At 46.2% G+C, this 14,710-nt stretch overlaps 1 protein-coding gene across 4 annotated transcripts in view; it reads left to right on the top strand.

The window, feature by feature from the left end:
* Positions 1-8,555: 8,555 nt before the first annotated feature.
* Positions 8,556-14,710, top strand: part of STON2 (stonin 2) — a 136,152-nt gene continuing 129,997 nt past the window's right edge. For 3 of the 4 annotated variants that reach the window (XM_059688892.1, XM_059688910.1, XM_059688919.1), the window contains exon 1: positions 8,556-8,703. The gene's annotated coding sequence lies outside the window, so the exon portion shown is untranslated. The remainder of the gene's footprint in view (positions 8,704-14,710) is intronic. The other variant, XM_059688900.1, reaches the window with a different exon arrangement.

Raw genomic sequence — 14,710 nt, forward strand, 5'->3', positions numbered from 1 at the left:
GACAGCTCATGGGGAGGGGCGGGAGGGGGTGCTGGGGCAACTGCACAGAGTAGAGGACCTCTGGCCGGTGTGCTCGGCTGCTCCCTGCTCTGTGCTTCCCGTGAACCTTCTGCACATCTAAGCCACGCTTCGTAGAACAATTCCTGAGCCTCCTCACGAGGCGCTGAGCTGCTCAGTAACCCTGTGTTTCTTTTTACCCACAAAATGTTCTGGCACAAAATATCCATTTGACAACAAATGAGTCTTGCTCTGGGGACACCACATTACAGGGCAGTGATGGCGAACCTATGACACGCGTGTCAGAGGTGACACGCGAACTCATTTTTTTGGTTGATTTTTCTTTGTTAAATGGCATTTAAATATATAAAATAAATATCAAAAATATAAGTCTTTGTTTTACTATGGTTGCAAATATCAAAAAATTTCTATATGTGACACGGCACCAGAGTTAAGTTAGGGTTTTTCAAAATGCTGACACGCCGAGCTCAAAAGGTTCGCCATCACGATTATAGGAGAACATTTAGAACGCCATTACCTTCTACCAATTTCAAGTTCAGTGAAAGGTCACGGGAGGGAAAGATCAACATAAACGGGGGTGGGGGGGTGGACTGAAGGCATTAATGACATTAAGAGGATTGAGTTGGAAACAGGAAATCTGAATAAAGATTCTTGGACATCAATTCAGCATCTGATCAGCAAGATCTCCCACTTGGAAGTGTATATGATGTGTGAGAGGGGGATGTTGGAGGGGAGAAGGGAAGGAGCCAGGTCCTTGCAGGGAATTACTCTTGTTCCTTCTTCTTTTCAGCCTCATCAAGACCAACCCGTTGGGAGATTAAAAATGGTGGCAGAGTAGGAGAATGCTGCACGGACATGCTCCCAGGAACAAGCTGGAATTACAACTGAAATATGGAAAGGCTTCCTGAATAATCAATGGAAAACTCACAGGAGAGAACCCTGATACCTAAGGACCGACGGTGGAAACCGCATAGAGACTGGTAGGAGGGGCAGAGGTGCAACAGGGCCGGCCGGGCACCCACAAACGGCAACTGAAGTCCCAGAAAGATATCTCAGCTGTGGGGGGTGCCAATGAGAACTCTGGGATATAATCCAGAAGCTGGGCTCCCCAGCAGAGAGCACCAAACTGAGGAGGGTACCCACATAACATCTAGCTGTGAAAAGCAGTGGGGTGCTGTCTGCCAGGAGTGGCAGCTGAAAGTTCAGGCACCCTCTTAAAGGGCCAAGGCACAAAAATTCCCTGTGGAGCCATTGACCTTGTGCTCTGGCAAAGGGAGGGTGAAGTAGACTGGAGCTGTGAGAGCAGAACCCAGGACTGGGGACTCGGGGGATAGAGCTCAGAAGGCAGACACCCCAAGTTTCCTGGGCTGAGTCATTCCCTCACACAGCGGAGGACATCTTTCCCACACAGACATCTGCCCTGCCTGGGAAGAAGACAGTCGACACGCCTATCGGAAAACACCTTGCCTTGAGGCCACTTAAGAGATTAAAAGTAACAATTAGCCTCCAGGCAGAAGCAACTGCTCCACCCTGTTGAAAAAAACTCTCCCTACACCTGAGGACGATTGCCTGGAGCAATTCAAGTCAGAATGCTATTAGTCTGTAGACCAGTGGTTCTCAACCTTCCTAATGCCGCGACCCTTTAATACAGTTCCTCATGTTGTGGTGACCCCCAACCATAAAATTATTTTCGTTGCTACTTCATAACTGTAATTTTGCTACTGTTATGAATCGTAATGTAAATATCTGATATGCAGGATGTATTTTCAGTGTTACGAATTGAACATAATTAAAGCATAGTGATTAATCACAAAAACAATATGTAATTATATATGTGTTTTCCGATGGTCTTAGGTGACCCCTGTGAAAGGGTCGTTCAACCCCCAAAGGGGTCGCGACCCACAGGTTGAGAACCGCTTCTGTAGACAGAGGAGGTCTCTGGAGGCTTTAAGTCTTAGCCTGAAACATTTAATCAGAAACAACCTTTAACACTGTCCTGCACTAGTGATTGAGAGGTATAGAGGATCTACCTAAAACATAGTCACAAAACCAAACAGACAACCAAAATGAGGAAACAAAGAAACAATCCCCAAATGAAAGAACTAGGGAAAGAAGAGATAAATGAAGCAGAGATAAGAAATTTATCTGAAACAGAGTTCAGAATAATGATGTTAAAGATGCTCGACACAGGATACAAAATTAACCCCAAGAAATCTGAGGCATTTCTATACACCAATAGTGAACTTTCAGAAAGAGAGATTATAAAAACAATCCCGTTTACCATTGCACCAAAAAAATTAAGCTACCTAGGAATAAACTTAACTAAAGAGGTAAAAGACCTCTACTCAGAAAACTACAGAACATTGAAAAAAGACATAGAGGAAGACATAAACAGATGGAAGAACATACCGTGTTCATGGATTGGTAGAATCAACATCATTAAAATGTCCATACTACCCAAAGCAATCTATAAATTCAACGCACTTCCCATTAAAATACCAACGGCATACTTCAGAGATCTAGAACGAACTTTCCAAAAATTCATCTGGAATAAAAAAAGACCCCGAATAGCTGCAGCAATCCTGAAAAAGAACAAAGTAGGTGGGATCTCAATACCAGATATCAAGTTGTATTACAAAGCCACTGTTCTCAAAACTGCCTGGTACTGGCACAAGAATAGGCATATAGATCAATGGAATAGAATAGAGAGCCCAGAAATCGGCCTGAACCAATATGCTCAATTAATATTTGACAAAGGAGGCAAGAACATACAATGGAGCCAAGATAGTCTCTTCAATAAATGGTGTTGGGAAAATTGGACAGATATATGTAAGAAAATGAAACTAGACCACCAACTTACACCATACACAAAAATAAAGTCAAAATGGATAAAGGACTTAAATGTACGACAGGAAACCATAAAAATTCTAGAAGAATCCAAAGGCAACAAAATCTCAGACATATGCCGAAGCAATTTCTTCACTGATACAGCTCCTAGGGCACTTGAAACTAAAGAAAAAATGAACAAATGGGACTACATCAAAATAAAAAGCTTCTGCACAGCAAAAGAAACCATCAACAAAACAACGAGAAAACCCACTGTGTGGGAAAACATATTTGCCAATGACATATCTGATAAGGGCCTAATCTCCAAAATTTATAGGGAACTCATACAACTTAACAAAAGGAAGATAAACAATCCAATCAAAAAATGGGCAAAGGACCTAAATAGACACCTTTCAAAAGAGGACATTCAGAAAGCCAAGAGACATATGAAAACATGCTCAAAGTCACTAATCATCCGAGAGATGCAAATCAAAACAGCAATGAGGTACCATCTCACACCTGTCAGACTGGCTATGATCAACAAATCAACAAACGACAAGTGCTGGAGAGGATGTGGAGAAAAAGGAACACTTGTGCACTGCTGGTGGGAATGCAGACTGGTGCAGCCACTATGGAAGACAGTATGGAGTTTCCTTAAAAAACTGAAAATGGAACTCCCATTTGACCCTGTGATCCCACTTCTAGGAATATATCCCAAGAAACCAGAAACACCAATCAGAAAGGATATATGCACCCCTATGTTCATAGCAGCACAATTCACCATAGCTAAGATCTGGAAACAGCCTAAGTGCCTATCAGTAGATGAATGGATTAGAAAACTGTGGTACATCTACACGATGGAATACTATGCTGCTCTAAAAAGGAAGGAACTCTTACCATTTGCAACGTCATGGATGGAACTGGAGAGCATTATGCTAAGTGAAATAAGCCAGTCAATAAAGGAAAAATACCACATGATCTCACTCATTCATGGACAATGGAGACCATTATAAACTTTTGAACAATAATAGATACAGAGGCAGAGCTGCCTCAAACAGATTGTCAAACTGCAGCGGGAAGGCCGGGGAGGGTTGGGGGGCAGGAGGTAGGGGGGTAAGAGATCAACTAAAGGACTTGTATGCATGCATATAAGCATAACCAATGGACATAAGACACTGGGGGATAGGGGAGGCTAGGGGACTGTCTAGGGCGGGGGGATAAAATGGATACATATGTAATACCCTTTGTAATACTTTAAGCAATAAAAAAAAAAAATAAAAAAAAAAGATGCTCGACAGTGTGAAAAAAGATGTAGTAACTATGAAAAAAGAACAGTCTGAGATAAAGAATGACATAACACCAATAAAGAACACATTGGAAGGAATACAGATTAGGGGAAGCTGAGGCAAATCAGTGAATTAGAAAACAGAGTTGAAAATATTACTCAATTAGAGAACCAAAAAGAAAAAATAATTAAAAAACAGGAGGACAGCTTAAGGGAGCTGTGGGACAATATGAAACATAACAATATTAGAATAGTAGGTGTGCCAGAAGAGGCAGAAAGGGAGAAAGGAATAGCGAAGGTGTTTGAAGAAATAATGGTGTAAAACTTCTCTAACCTGCTAAAGGGAAAAGTCACACAAGTTCAGAAGGCAAAGAGAACCCCAAACAAGAAGAACCCAAACAGACCCACACCCAGACACATCATAATTAAAGTGACAAAAATTAAAGACAAAGAGAGAATCTTAAAGGCAGCAAGAGAAAAGAAAACTGTTACCCACAAAGGAGTCCCCATAAGGCAGACACCTGATTTCTCATCAGAAACTCTTCAGGCCAGAAGGGAATGGCACGAAGTACTCAAGGTTATGGAAAGCAAGGATCTGAGACCAAGATTACTATATCCAGCAAGGCTATCATTCAAAATAGACAGTCAAATAAAGAGCTTCCCAGACCAAAAAAGGCTAAAGGAGTTCATCACCACCAAGCCAGCATTACAAGAAATGCTAATAGGATTGCTGTAAGAGATTGCTAAATAGAAGAAACAGAGAGAGAAACCTAGCCATACAGAATTAAAATGGCTATAAATAAGTACCTCTCGACAATAAAAATGGATTAAACGCTCCAATCAAAAGGTGTAGGATAACTGAATGGGTACAAAAACATGACCCAATTCTATGCTGTCTACAAGAGCTCCACCTCAAAACAAAAGACACACACAGGATGAAAGTGAAGGGATGGAAAAAAATTTCCATGCAAATGGAAAAGACAAAAAAAAGCTGGAGTAGCAATACTCACATCCAACAAAATAGACTTTAAAATCATCATGCTAAGCAAAATAACCCAGTCGGAGAAAGATAAATATCATATGATCTCACTAATTTGTGGAATATAATGAACAACATAAACTGGTGAACAAAAATAGGAGCAGAGGGGGGAAAATATACTAGAATATAATAGAAGTAATCCTGTTATTTTCAGATCTTTAATATTTCCTACAACTTTTGTGATATCATACTATGTTAGTACAGTTTTAGTAATCTATATATATAAAACCCTAATATGCAAATAGACTGAACAGCGAACAACAGAACAACCCAACAAGCATCACTATGACATGTGCTGACCACCAGGGGGCGTGCACAGAACATGGCAGGCGTCGGCAGCAGGCGGCAGAGTGCGGAACCTGGTGGGCATTGGCTGAGGCAGGATGGTGGAGCAGGTGAGTGGGTGTGCCAGACCAAGGGAGGGCACCGGTTACTGTCATCGGGGTGAGCCTCTGGTGGTTACTGAAAATTCTTTGCTCCCATGCTCCATGCTCGCACCTGCTGCTGGTGCCCAGCACCGATCCCAATCGCTCAGTGCCATTAGTGGGTGTGAGCAGCAGCTGCTGGCCCCAATTGCCCCTGAGGGCTTCTCCACCTCCCCCTGCTCCTGAGGGGCGATTGGGGCAGCAGCCACTGCTCGCAGCCACTGCTCGCACCCGCTGCTGGCACTGGCCCCGTTTGCCATTTGCTCTGTGCTGTCAGCAAGTGGGAGTGGGGCTGCCAGCAGACAGGGGACTGGGGGTCATGGTGGGAGGGGGCAGGCGGGGGCTCAGAGGATGGGCTGAGACCCGCCCCTGTGCCCACCACAGCCTCGCAGCCCACAGTTCCTTTCAAGGTGCACGGATTTGTGCACTGGGCCCCTAGTATTATTATACTTAAAATCCTTTTAGTCTTGAAATATTAATGTCTATTGCATGTAATATTATTATATGTAAGATCATTTTTCTTGAATAATTGGCATTTATTGAATGTAACATTATTATATTTAAAATCGTTTTTCTTGAGATATTAATGTTTATTGCATGTAAAAAAATATTTTGAAATAACAGGATACTGAAACATTAAAAAGAAAAAAGACCAACCCTTTGGATTTTGGCCAACATTGTCTGCAATCCTTTCTCTTTCCAGAATTCCACGAAGTGCTGGGTCCATAAATATTTGTGGAATGGGAGCACCTTGCCATAAAGACATAAGTAAACACTGTGTTATTGACACAAGTTTATTAAGAGTTCATAGGAAGGAGAAGGGTGGGAGCAGTGAGATCGTATTGAAGAATTTCTAGTGGATTTAGGCTTGAGCTGGGCTGTGGGGCATAAAGACATAGACTGTCCCATTCCCATGCCCTGCAGTATTTTTTCAAGCTGCCAGTGAAGACAGCTGTAGTCTTCTAAGCAGCAAAAGCTACACTGTAGGTAGAGTAGCCACTAGCCACACTTGACTATTTAAATTTAAATACAATTTAAAATTCAGTTCTTCACTAATCGCATTGGTGTGGCTAATAGCCACATGGGCCTGGGGGCTTCCATATTGAATAGCTCAATTAAAGAGTATTTCCATCACCACAGACTCTTTCATGGGACAATGCAAATCTAAGGAGTAAATCCCCTCTGGGTTGCTGAAGATGAGAGCATGGGGGGGAGGGGGCAAGGCAACTTTTAAATGTTTTTCATAGGTTCTTCTGTTCCTCCACACTTTCATACTTTTAGCTTCTACTCTTTAGGATTTAACTAATGTGTCCTTCAATGACGGTTTCCACACTCTCAGAATGCAGGATGTGTGTATATTTACATTTTTTGAGAGAGAGAGAAAGAGAGAGGGAAAGAGGGAGAGAGAGAGAGAGAGAGAGAGAGAGAGAGAGAGAGAGAGAGAGAGAGGTTGTTCCACTTATTTATGCATTCATTGGTTGATTCTTATATGTGCCTGAGGGGAGATGGAACTCGAAACCTTGGTGTATGGGGATAATGTTCTAAACAACTGAGCTACCCAGCCAGGGCACCACAATAAATTAAAAGGAGTGTGTGTGGTGGGGGGGAGACCTATAGAAAAGTGGTTACATACTTGCTTTCAAGACATTAGTGCAACCAAAGTCAAATATGAACTGTGCTATTTATTTCTACTCATTGTCTACCCAGGTGTTTAGTGGGGATCCTTTTGTGAGGGGTGGACCAGAGTTCTGGTGGCACCCTGATTGATAATGGTTGTTTTTAGTCTTTAGAAAGGTTCGGGGCAGATGGGAGAAAATGCCAGGAGGAATAAAGACTATGGGAGAAGAAATGGAAGATGTGAACAATTTTTTAAAAAATATATATTTTAATGATTTTTTACAGAGGAAGGGAGAGGGATAGAGAGCTAGAAACACCAATGAGAGAGAAACATCGATCAGCTGCGTCCTGCACAACCCCCACTGGGGATGTGCCCGCAACCAAGGTACATGCCCTTGACCGGAATCGAACCCGGGACCTTCAGTCCGCAGGCTGACGCTCTTTCCACTGAGCCAAACCAGCCAGGGCAGGTGTGAACAATTTTAATTCCTGACAATCCCTCTCCACTCTCATTTGAACCTCTTCACGCAGTATGGAGTGACCGAGTGTGTCTTCCAGATGAAAATCTCTCCATCCTCAGAACTGAAATCGCTTGCCCACACGTTTTCCCGGACATGTGGACGTCCGTGGGACAGCTGTTTCCTGTATTTCTGAATTAAAATACGCAAAACACTTTGAAAAGTGCCCACAAATAACATGCGCCATAGAAACAGTAGCGTGGTTGTTACTGTTATCATCATTACCCAGCCTCATTTCCCCAGCAAGGTATAAGTTCCTTGTAGATGAAGATATCATCTTTCTTTCTCGCTGTTAAACATTTGGTAACGTGATCAGGACCTTGGAGAAGCCGCTTTGCGCCCCCAGATTGGACCACATAAAAGTCGTGTGTAATAGTCCGACCGGAGTCCCCAAGCCCAATTTGGTACCCACTGTTTACAAGCCTCTGCCGAGTCCTACGCCCTGTTTAGAGTCAAAGTATCAAAACGAACAGGTAGTCAAACCCCCAGGTAGCAGTGCAGCCGGAGGAGCAATGATACCCACGGCCCAGCATGGGCGCGGGGTGTGGGAGAGGCTCCATGGCGACCCCCACCCCCGACTGCCCCAGGCTACTCGCAGAGACGCTTTTCGCCTCTCCCGCGCCTGAGAGGCAGGACCCGCGCGGCGCGGAGGGCAGGACCGGGGGCTCGGCATCTGGATGGGGCTGCGAGTGCAGCCGGGATGCCAGGCTCCGGCGCCAGGGCGCTGGGAGTAGGTCGGGGCGGCGCGGGGCACCACCCACGGCTCTCGGCCGCCCAATCAGAGCGCGGCTCGGGAGCGCGCGGCAGCCAATCAGGAGCGGCGGGAGCGGCGCCAGGACCGCGAGCCAGCGGCGGCGCTGTGATCCGAGCGAGCTCGGTGGGAGCCGAGCGCTGGGAGGGGATCCCGGGCCAGCGCGGCCGGCTCGCTGCGGCCACCTTCCGCCGACACTCGGGACCCTGCGGGCGGCGTCACCGGTAATTGCGCCGCGCCCCGTGGAGGGAGGGCGAGCGTGCGGGCGAGGGGGCCCGCAGGTGGAGCGGGCAGGGGGCGGGCCGGCCGCGAGGTCCTAGCGCCGCGGTGCTTCCCGGGCCCCTAGCGCCCCGCGTCCGCCTCGGCAGGTGTCCCAGGGTCCCAGGGAGGCGCGGCATTTCCACGCGCCGCGAGCGTCCAGGAGTGGGAGGCGGGGAGGGGAGTCGGTCGAAGCGGGCGGAGGTGTGGGAGGAAGACCCCTGCGACCCCCGCATTCACACTCAGACACTGTTTGCCAGCGAGTGTCTTCCCCGACATCTGGGTCCCGGGACGGTTTCCTTGTCCCGACTGGGGAGGCGACAACAGGTGTCTCCGGAGACGGTGCCCCCCGCCGCACCCCCTCCTGGAATCCGGCTTTGGCGGTCCTCCCCAGCTTCGGGGCGTCCCGAGGCAGGACCCCAGCCAGGGCTCTCAGGCGCGCTGCCCGCTGGACAGCGCCCAGCGGCCTCCTGGACCCGCGGACCCCGCGTTTGGATGGAGTTTCCTCTGAGCGTTGCCAAGCAATTACGCGGACACCCGCCTCTGGCTGGATGAAGAGTTGACGATGAGAGTGTGTTTATGAGTGAGTGAGTGTACAGCGTCTGCGTGTGCGTGTGTGTGTGCGCGCGCGTACAGTGTGTGTGAGTGTACAGTGTGTGTGCGTGTGTGTGTGTGCACGCGCGCGCGTACAGTGTGTGTGAGTGTACAGTGTGTGTGTGTTTGTGTGGCTGGGCTGGAGATTTGAAGTTGGGAGTGTATTAGTGAGTGAGTGAGTATACAGTGTATGTGTGTGTGAGTGTACATTGTGTCTGTGTGAGTGTACAGTGTGTGTGTATGTGTGTGTGTGTGTGGCTGGGCTGGAGATTTGAAGATGGGAGTGTATTAGTGAGTGAGTGAGTGAGTGTACAGTGTGTGTGTCTGGCTGGGATGAAGGGTTGAAGATGGGAGTGTGTTTATGAGTGAGTGAGTGTACAGTGTGTGTGTGTATGTGTGTGTGTCAGCCCTTACTGAAAAGGGCCTGCGGGCTGTCAGTGAATCATTAACTGTGGTTTGGGCAGCTGCTGGCCCCTGCCTGTCTCTTCATGTCCGTCATGCCCTCTGTGCCTCACTCTCCTAATCTGTAAGGTGGCAATAATGACTGCACCTACATGATAGCGTTTGTTCTGAGGATTACATAAGGCAGCACCTGAAAAACATCGGGCACTGCACTTAAGTACTCAGTTATTGCTGGCTCTTATTTACTATACGGAGTGGATGGTCTTTTAAAGCGTAAATCAGAGGTGTCTAGACTGGCCCGGTGACCATTTGGAGCTCCAAATAGCTTTCTGCACTGGAAGGGGAACCATGCTATTAATGTTACTGATGGCATCATTGAAGGGCAGTGTATCCCTTGAGGGGACTCCATTGGAATGGTACGAGTTAAATGGAGTCCAACTAGTGTCTTAGAAAACCCTTGTAACACTTGAAAAAATTGGTATGAATGTTGTGTGAATAGTACTTTGTTGAATGCTTGTCTTTTATTAGTGTGGCTGATTTTGGGGGAGAAATTTGAAGTTTCTTATACTTTGTCCTCCTCCTTAAACAAACAAGGAGAGAGAGAGAGAGAGAGAGAGAGAGAGAGAGAGAGAGAGAGAGAGAGAGAGAACAAAGCCTAACCACAAAACAAAACTCCAGCAGCTCCTGGAAGTCTAAATTGCAGTTGCCACTTGAGGCGGTTTTCACATGTTTGACCTGGGTGGTCTGGTTCAGTTCTTTGCCACTGTGTCACTTTCCTTTTCTTCTTTAATCTGAAGAGTCAGAGAAACATTTGACGCCATTCATTTTTCTTTTTAAAACCTGAAATAACAGGATGTAACAAACCCTTTTGGAATTCTGAGCTCTCTGCTACTTACCTTCCTACCCTGTGACAAACCCAAAGGACCTTCCTTCGCAAAGCTTCCTAGGGCCATGTACTAAGTGGGAATCTTCTTGTCTTGCCACACCGAAGTACCCCCATAGCTTGAGACCTGGGAAAGGCACAGACAAAATGCCCCAGTTCTCCTAGGGCCGTGGTCGGCAAACTATGGCTCACGAGCCACATGCGGCTCTTTGGCCCCTTGAGTGTGGCTCTTCCTAAGCCTTAGGAGTACCCTAATTAAGTTAATAACAATGTACCTACCTATATAGTTTAAGTTTAAAAAATGTTGCTTTCAAAAGAAATTTCAATCATCGTACTGTTGATATTTGGCTCTGTTGACTAATGAGTTTGCCGACCACTGTCCTAGGGTTTCCTGGGCCTTTCCCAAGAGCCTTAAGAATAACTGCATCTTCTTAGAGAAAGTGATTATCTTCTCAGGGGGTAGGAAGCCCACTTCCAGATGCAGATTTTGCAAGTGTCAAATGAATTCAACAGCTCTTTCAGTTGTTGTTAAGGACTAGACTTTCACTCTCTCTACTAGAGTGGGAGGATCTGAACGCTTGCTGCGGGAGGAGGGAGAGAGGGATGGGGGGCAGGGGAAGATTGCTCAGGTCAGAGCCAAAGCTCCACCTGGTGAGAGATCTGTCTCTATGGCTGATGGCTGGGGGAAACCTGGGCAAGTTTGCTTTTCTGACCCAAAGTCTCCCATTCTGTGAAATGAGGACTCAATTTCTTTTGTCTTTCTCTCTCTCTCTCTCTTTCTTTCTTTCTTTCGAAGAAGAGTTGTTTTAATGAATGGAAAGGCCCTAACATAGATCCAGGGACACAGTTACAGGTCTGTAGCATCCAGAGGAGGTTCTAAAGGTAGGAGTGATCTTTTGTATCTGGGAAATAAAAAGATATTTGAGGGGCTAAAACCTGAACTGAGTATAGAATGCTGAGCCAATCTCTTATGCAGGCAGGAGGAAGGTGGGATTGGAAAGAAGGGTAGAGCCAAGGAGTGAAGACATTCCAGACCAAGAGGATATAGGAGATCAAAAGTACTCTAATAGTTTAGGCTGAATAGTGGCCCCCAAATCTCAGTGGCTTAAAACAGCCAGGTTCATTTCTCACTTATGCTGGATGTCCAGTGTACATCAGTTGTGGTTCCGCTTCTGATCTGTCTTCATTTTGGACCCACTGAGGCTTAAAAAATAGCTTCTTTCTGGGACAATCTGGATTTCACTTACGGGAAAGGGAAGAAAGAAAACATGACCGAACACATAGGGCACTGTGAGTCCGTCCAGACCTCACTTTAGCTCTCATGCTATTGGCCAAATAAGTCACATGGCCAAGCCTATAGTCAGTGGCCTGGGACAGTATAATCCCCCTGCAGGCAGTGAGGTGTGGCCAAGGAGGAAGGGAAGTGCAAAAGGCAACATAGCCGGGGGAGTGGCCCAGAGGCAGATGACCAAAAGGCCTGGGTCAGTGTCAGGGATTCGGACTGTATCCTATGGGCAGGGAGCAGCCACTGAGGATTTTAAGCCACTGAGGGTTTGACATCAGATTTTAAGGCCAAGTGTAAGCAGAAGATGCTGAGAGCCTGACCTAATACAGCAGCCTCAAATCTCGCTCATGGTTGACTTGACTTGACGTTCCACTATTAGAGAGTGATTTAGTTGGCACTTGAGTGGTTGGTCTTGTTTACGAGTCCTCTCCTAAAATGCACATGTTCTCTCATCTTAGAGTCATCCTATATAATAAAAGCATAGTATGCAAATTGTCCCCTCCATCGGGAGTTGTCTGGGAGTTTGACCAGGGGCCAGGCTGGCCGGGGTAAGGGAAGGAGTACCTGGCCGGCAGCCGCTAGGGACCCTACCAGTGCACGAATTTTGTCCACTGGGCCTCTAGTTATTTGATAAGATCATCTACAGCAGCAGTTCTCAAACTTCAGCATGCATCAGAATCACCTGGAGGGCTTGAGAAAATGCAGATGCCTGGGCCTCACCCCCAGAGTTCCAGAATCAGTAGGTCTGGAGAGGGGCCTGGGAGTGAACATTTCTGGGCATGCTCAGGTGATGCTGATACTGCTGGTCCAAAGGCCACACTTTGAAGACCACAGAATAAAAGGGTAAATTGAGACATGGTGGAGGGAGAGACCTGAACCGAGGGCCTTTGGGAGGGGAAAAGTCTGGAAGGTCTCAGCAATCTCCACAGGCACATTTGCTAAAGGCTGACTCCAGCCAGAGCAGTGGGGTCTGTAAGAGTGATAGTCTCTAGGTGCACATTAAATTGCAAATGCAATTCTCAGCTCGAGGAGATGAAACAGCTCAATTTTATAGACTTTGAGTACAAGGAGAGGAGAGTGCTGCTTTTATCCCCTCCCTTTGTCATTCTGCCCAACTCCCCATTCTGTCATAGACACACACCCTCTTGCCTGGCTCTGACCTCTCACTCAAGCCTGTCAGTGTAGTCCAATCCTGACCCATCCCATTTCTTGTCGTCCCCGTATTAATTTCTAGAGTTGGGTTAGCCCACCACTGGGTGTATTATTTGGCTGCATTTTAAGAAAGTCAGACCAAGAAATTTCTCACTTCACTTGAGGTCACCTTTGTAATGAAACCTGTGTATCATGTGATCATGCAAATTGTAACCAACCCTCCCCCTCACATCCCCCTCTCTCCTCCAGCCCCTCCCCCCAATGAGAAACCAAAATTGGCCTTGGTTTGGCTTTCACCAGTGGGTGGAGCAAGTTGCAACAATTCTCTTAACTGTGACTCACCACTTCTGTAATGAGAGAGCATTCCAAGAATGGACATTAAAGACAAAATATGTTGGTGTGTATAATATGACACAAGAAACAAAACATAGTGAGTGTTTGTTTTCTCCTTACTGTATGTTTCTCAATCCTGGATGTGGCCAAAGTTTGAACTCTACCAGGGTCCAGATAATTAGCGAAATGCCTGCCCAGCAGACACCGTATGAATGCATGAAATACTTTCAGGGTCAACATTATTTTGAGTGCTGGCTAGCAGGTTACAATGTTTGTTTCAAGGTGGGATGAATGTAAATTGGTCCATTGGGGTGTGGATAGGATACACTAGGAATTCTACACGTTAGATTTCCATAAAATAAGACATATCTTGGTGGTCCCAAGCTATAAAATGAAATCAGTGAGATTTGAAAAGACCCTTTTCTTGATTGAGATTTGACAGGAAAATGACACTTTAAAGGTGTGCTCTTGGAGACAGGAAAATTCCCTAGGATTCTGTGTGCCGCCGGAGTGGGGTGAGGAGGCTTGGAACCAACACCACCATCCTGGAGGCCTGAGATCAGATCTGTTCGTTTTCCTCTGGGTAATTTTGTATGATTTTTCCTCTCCTGCAGGCTGGGCCTTAGTGGTACCTTCTCTTGGTCAATTCTGCAGTGAACTACCATGGTTCCCTCCATCTCAGATCACCAGGAAACTTGGTCTGAAGTTTCAAAAGATATAGCAAATAAAACCCTAGACAGGAGTGAGAGCCCTTGAGGGAAAGGACCTACACTAGCCCGGAGGGATTTAAAATGCTGAACATATTCATTAGAAAATGTTACAGCCCGGCTGGTGTGGCTCAGTGGTTGAATGTTAACCTAAGAACCAGGAGGTCACCGTTTGATTCCCGGTCAGGGTACATGCCTTGGTTGTGGGCTAGATTCCTGGCAGGGGCAGCCTATCAACAATTCTCTCTCATTAATGATGTTTCTATCTTTCTCTCCCTCTCCCTTCCTCTCTCTGAAATCATTAAAAAGTTGTTACAATTTCTGTTGGGTAGCATTTATCTGGTAATTTGACACGTAAGAAATGTACATATCAAATCACCAGATAAATAGTATCCTCTCTATATGTTTACTAGAGGCCCGGTGCACGAATTCGTGCATGGGTGGGGCTCCAGCTGACCCCACATTAACCTGGACTTGTGCTCCCAGGTGGCCTCACTAACAGGTGAGAGATGGTCATTGTCCTTTGTGATACATAGTCGCAATGAGGAGTGTGAAGCTACTTTGCAGATTGTTAATGGCCCAGGAAAATCTTTGCAAGGTGGCTTCATGCAAAGGGC

This window comes from Myotis daubentonii, chromosome 1 (assembly GCF_963259705.1).
Source record: "Myotis daubentonii chromosome 1, mMyoDau2.1, whole genome shotgun sequence".
Lineage (NCBI taxonomy): Eukaryota > Metazoa > Chordata > Mammalia > Chiroptera > Vespertilionidae > Myotis > Myotis daubentonii.